Here is a 5,938-nt window from a genome sequence, read left to right on the forward strand (position 1 = left end):
CTCCCCATCTCCATTATGAAACAAAGCCTTTATCTGTGGATTTAAGGACACGAAGTATCTCTGCCCTTAAAACACTGGTGAAAACTCACTGCATCTGGGAGAGAGAGAACAGTGAAAAGAAAAGCGTTCCTGGGGAAGGGAAAGAATGTGCATCTGCCCCAATTATAGTCATTGGAGGGAGAGGAAAATAAGGACATATTATTGAGACCCAGGAACACAGAGGATACCTAAGAGTGAGTTTAATTAGAACAACAGAGAATTAAGTCCTCCAACTATCCTCCTGACTGTCAAGTTAACAAAATTTAAATAATAAACCATAGCAGATTACTCCTGAAAGAAAGACAGGAAAGGAACAGGAGAATGCTAACGATTTTCCATGAGACATAGCATAAAGGGAAAACCTAGATTTCACTCTTCAACAAGATTGCTCTGAAAAATCAATCTGCAGCCCTAATACAAGATATGGCTGTGGAAATTTGAAACCAGTAGTACATTGAGCCATAGCAACCAAGAAAAAGAAAAATAAATCAAATTCAACTCTACTCATAATATGAACTTAATGCCCTGCTTTAATACCCATTGCCAGGCATAAAACTGTCTCTACTGTTGTATACAAAATATCTGGCTTTTAACAACAACAAAGAGGCAGTGAAAAAAAAGGTCACTCAAAAGATACCTAACAATCAGCAGAACCACACATTAAACAATCTGACAGAATTTGAAATAACTAAAATTACATATGAATGTTGCTAATTTTAAAAAGGAGATGAAAACTAAAAAAAATCAAAATGGTATAAAAAATGTAAAATGTATGGCAAAAAATGTCTTTGACATTTTTTGAGGCACTTCAGTAGACTCAACATATCCAAGGAAAGAATCGATGAGCTTAAAAATGAGTCATTAAAAATTATCCATATTGAAACACAGTGAGGAGAAAGAAGGGACAGACAAAACAATCTAAAGATTACCAAGAGCTATAAATCAATATCAGATATTGTAATATGTGGAAAACTGAATCCCAGAAAAAGAATATGAAATATTTCCAGACATAATAAATGAAGATTTTCAAAAATCAATGACAAAGAGCAAACTATATATATATATGAAGCATATGTAGTACCTAACAAAAGGTAGTTGTGTAATTTATAAAAATTCACTGGCAGTAAATCAGTATAGCATATTGTGAAGAGAATACACTCCCTGACACAAAGTGTGAAATGTTTAGGTAAGAAGTATAATAGAGAAAAAATAGTAGCTATAAAGACAATGAAATTGGGTAGTTATTGCTGTTTGTGCTGTATTGTTAATACAATCTGAGGAAAAGAATAGAAATTATATATATATATGTGTGTATATATGTGTGTGTGCGTGTGTGTATACAATTGTGTGTGTGTGTGTATCTAGAAGGAAGTCAGAAAAAGAGACAGTTTACATGGAGAAAAAAACTGGACTTCTAGTCTGAAACTATGTAAATTAGAGGACAATGGAAAGATACTGATAAATAAGTAGAAGGAAAAAAAATATCAAACCATAACCTAAAATTCTATCTTCATCAATAAACAAATAGACTGGAAATAAAGGATGAAAAAAGATATAGCATGCATGCAAGAAGAAAATATAAAAGAGCTGAAAATGACTATATTAATTCTATCAAAATGGGTTTAAAATAAACTATGCTACTAGAGACAAAGAAAATAGTTCATAATGATAAAAAGTATCCATTATTATGAAGAATAAAAATTGTAAATATATACACACATAAAAGCAAAACTCAGAAATACAGAAAGCAAATTCTGAAAGAACTGGAGAGAGGAACAGACAAATTAACAGTAATAGCTGGAGGCTTTAATACCCTACTCTTAATGATAGATATATTTACTAGACCAAAAATCAGCGAAGGTGTAGAAGGCGTGAACAATAAGAATAAATGGAAGAGTAAAGCAATCTCAGCCTGAGAAGGGCATCATAACCAATGTCTTAGAACCCTCAGGATCATTACAGGAAATAAACCACTAGAAGGTAAGAGGAATGAATAGCAGAGGATGGAGATAATGATGGTTTTGTTGTGGTCCTGAAATTAGCTGCAGAAGCAAGTGAATACTGATTCCACCAACCTTCATCTTCTAAGTGCCTCAGCAAGAAAGAGCCATTGCAACCACATGAGGAACCACTCCCAGAACCTATTCAAATAAGTGGACTGTAGTTTCCATTTTGATGCACTGCTCAGTTCTCACTTCAAAATGACCCCCCCACCAATGAAACAACTGTGAATGCTGTCAAAATTCATTTTCAACTTTAAGCCCTATTTCCAGATTGCTGTGCTGAGAAAACATGCCTTAACTGACATTATTGTCCCATCCAGTGCCAGCTTCACTCAATGACTGATCAACATGGAGATAATATGGCTCGGTTATCTCTTCCTAACTTGTGGCAATTCTGATGGGCCATCAGAGCTTCAGAGCACTCCAAAGGTGCACTTTTTGTTAGAAGAGAAAGTCATCTTCTTCCTTTGCCCAATTTATTTTGCTCCCTTCCACAGGTGTTAATCTCAAGAAAACTTCCCAATAAATATCCTGCAAATAATGTCTGTTTCAGAATATGTTTCCTAGCACCAGAGAAGTCAACCTGCCACGGTAAGGTGGAGAGTTATTTTTTTCTAATTTTCAATGTAAAATATTACACCTATTAGTGGGCACGAATTTTCAATGTAAAATATTACACCTATTAGTGGGCACGAATTTTTTCCATTTCATTTTTTGGCTCTTAGAAATAACAACATGCTTTTTTTCTGGACTTGTCATTCTTTAAGTCTCAGCTCATCTCAGGTTTACCTTACTGAAAATATTTTACGATTTCATATACACAAAATTTTAACATTAGCAATACCTTGAGCAACTACTCAGATTTCTTAGGTATTTCATTCTTTTCTTCCTCACTGATACTGTCACATATTATTTGATCAGAATTTCCTCAACACATTTTTGCATTCATTTTAAGCTATAGTCACATCTAAATATAACATGGAATTACATATATTTTTGTGACTTTTTGAATTCTACTTTCCTAATACCTTTTGTTCAAGTCTGACAATTCTTCACATTACTTGTCCATTATGAACACTAAAATGTAGCATCCTCTTCCTTTTAGAGTCCCTTACAACATAAATTTGTTTTTTATTATTGGTCACATTAAAAGCAAAATAGTAATATCTACAATCACTTCTACTTTCAAAGAGATGAAACAAAGCCTGTTTTCTCCCTGCCAGTGAATAAAAAATTTCATAACATGACATACATACAATATCAAAAATACCATGTTATAAATCATTTGATAATTTACATATTTTCTATTTTTACTGTAGTCCATTTGGCACAATTTAAAATGCTGGCAGCAAATTATATACTGTTTCACTTCTATATTTTAGATTTATATATGACTGCTAATTTTTATGAAATGCAAAAGTAAAAAACATTAAAGAATTAACTAGTGAAGAGAGCAGATACATAGAAAAAATAATCATTTTATTCAGTTTTTGTTTATTTATTAAGTGCCTACTGTCTGCCAGGTTGCGATTATAGGCAGTAGGGATACAGAAGTGATAAAGATAAAAAATAAAATAAAACCAGAGAAAATCTCTGTTTTCATGGAATTTATAATGTAATAAAGTGAATAGGCAACAAACATAATAAATAATTGAATTATTTAGGGCATGGACTGGCAAGGTTTTTATTGTAAAGAGCCAAATAGTGCACACTTTAGTCTCTGTTGGCCAAATGGTCTCTCTCATAACTACAAGAACCTATTACTGTAGGGGCAAAGAAACCACAAACAATACACAAATAAATAGGCATGATTATGTGCCAGTAATATCTTATTTACAAAAAAAAGTACAATGGAGAAAATTAAGCAGAACAAAAATGATAGAGAATGTGTGTGCAATTTTAAATAAGGTGGTCAAATAATGGTCATTTTGAAGGTGAAAGCTGAACAGATTTAAAGGACGTAAAGGAGCAAGTCACTTGGATGACCAAAAGTAGAATGGCTCAGAGAGCAAAGAATGTATACAAATAAATCTGTTAATTACTAAATTGTAATGTGATAAACCAGGGCTGATATTTTGTAAGTATGTGCCATATATAGTTGTCCTTTTTGTGTGTTTTTTAAAGCTAGTGTCTGTTCTGTTCCTATACAATATAAATTATTAAATATTTGGACATCATCAAAACATTACCATATGAAAACCATGTAACCATAGGATATAAATTTGGAAATCTAGAAATTTGAAGTTCAGCAATAAATTATTATTCCATACTTATGTCCCATTTACATATTGCCTAATTTACAGATATAAAATTCTAACTATTTGTAGGCTTCTTTTTTAATATTTACAAAATATGTCAGTTCGAGAAGAAACTATAGTCCTGTTGATAACAGGATTTCCTCAGAGTAAGCTACTTACAAAATGATTTTATTATATTTAAAATGCAACAAAAAAATTTCCTTCTGAAAATGACATCATTAATTAATAATTTATAATCATGAAATATATTTAACATCAAGAGAAATAAACTAAATATCTTTTAGGATTTTCACTAGTTCTTTTGGGTAGGAAATAGTTTGCAATAATGTGATACAATACATATAAATATATCTTTATTTTTGCTCTGTGTATGAAAGAGGGATTTTAAGTCATTAGTTGAGACTTAATTTTTGTCTTCAAATAATTAGTTTTGACTTTAAAGTCTTACATAAAATTATTCATCTATCTCTCATAATTTTTGTTATCAGATGTATGTCATTTATTCATATCAGTGAATAAACAGATGCAATTGTTTAGAAAATAAAATGGCTTGTTAGTAATTTTTTATAAACTTGATATCTGAAATAGCATCCACAACTTGGTGGGAATTTCATTTTTCATATTAATTTTGATTTCAAAATTACCAAAATGAGACTAGTTAAAATTATACAGTATTTGAAAATTTAATTCTAGAAATTAAAAGATATTTATGCTGGCATATTGATAGGGAAAAATGATTCAGTATAATAGGAAATGCTAATCTTAACATTGTATATATTTTAGCTGGCTTTAAACAAAGAAAATAAATTCCACACCTTTGACTTAAATTTTGAAAGTAAATTGTTATAAAAAAACAGAAAAGTAATAGATGCTGGTATCATCCAATTGTCTATATTTCAACATTGACTTTATTAAATTTATTAGTGATGCTACTTTATGAGTTTGCTTTTATACAAAATGTATTTCATTTAAATATGTAATATATAAAAATATGAAATAATGTATTATTTAAAATGTAAGCAGAATATTTTCACAATTCAATATAAGCTTGCAGTTGCCCCTCATTTTAGTGTCATGAAACATTAGGGAAAGATAGATATCTATAGCATTTTATACAGTTTTTACTTAAAAACATACTGATATCTTATAGTTGATTAATATTTTCCATCTTTCTGTCATGTCCTCTCCTGCCACAATGCTGCCTAGGATATATAAACAAAAATATGCAATTCTATTATTACCACAAATAGCAAGAGAAAAACAAATAGAGCCTTCACACATTGAAGTTTCCATTAGATATTTTTAATTCAGATATTTATTTCTAATGAAAGTAAAAAATATTATTTTGACTAAGAAGTTACCAGGTGGTGAAATAAAAACATATTTTATTTTTAGAGCTTAAAATGCCTTTTAAAAGTTCAAATTAGAATTATTATTTTATCAAAATTATGTTATATAAAATATATAAATTATTGATATTGTTAATGACTAAGACTATGAAGTCTTTAGTTAGGCTACCTGAATTACAATCTGGATTCCAACACCTACTAGCCATACAACGTTTTATTAGTAGTAGTATCTCTCTTATAAATTCGTTGGGTGAATTAAATTACTTAATTCCTGTAAATATATTTTGGC

This window comes from Pteropus alecto, unplaced genomic scaffold (genome assembly GCF_000325575.1).
Source record: "Pteropus alecto unplaced genomic scaffold, ASM32557v1 scaffold7, whole genome shotgun sequence".
Classification (NCBI taxonomy): domain Eukaryota; kingdom Metazoa; phylum Chordata; class Mammalia; order Chiroptera; family Pteropodidae; genus Pteropus; species Pteropus alecto.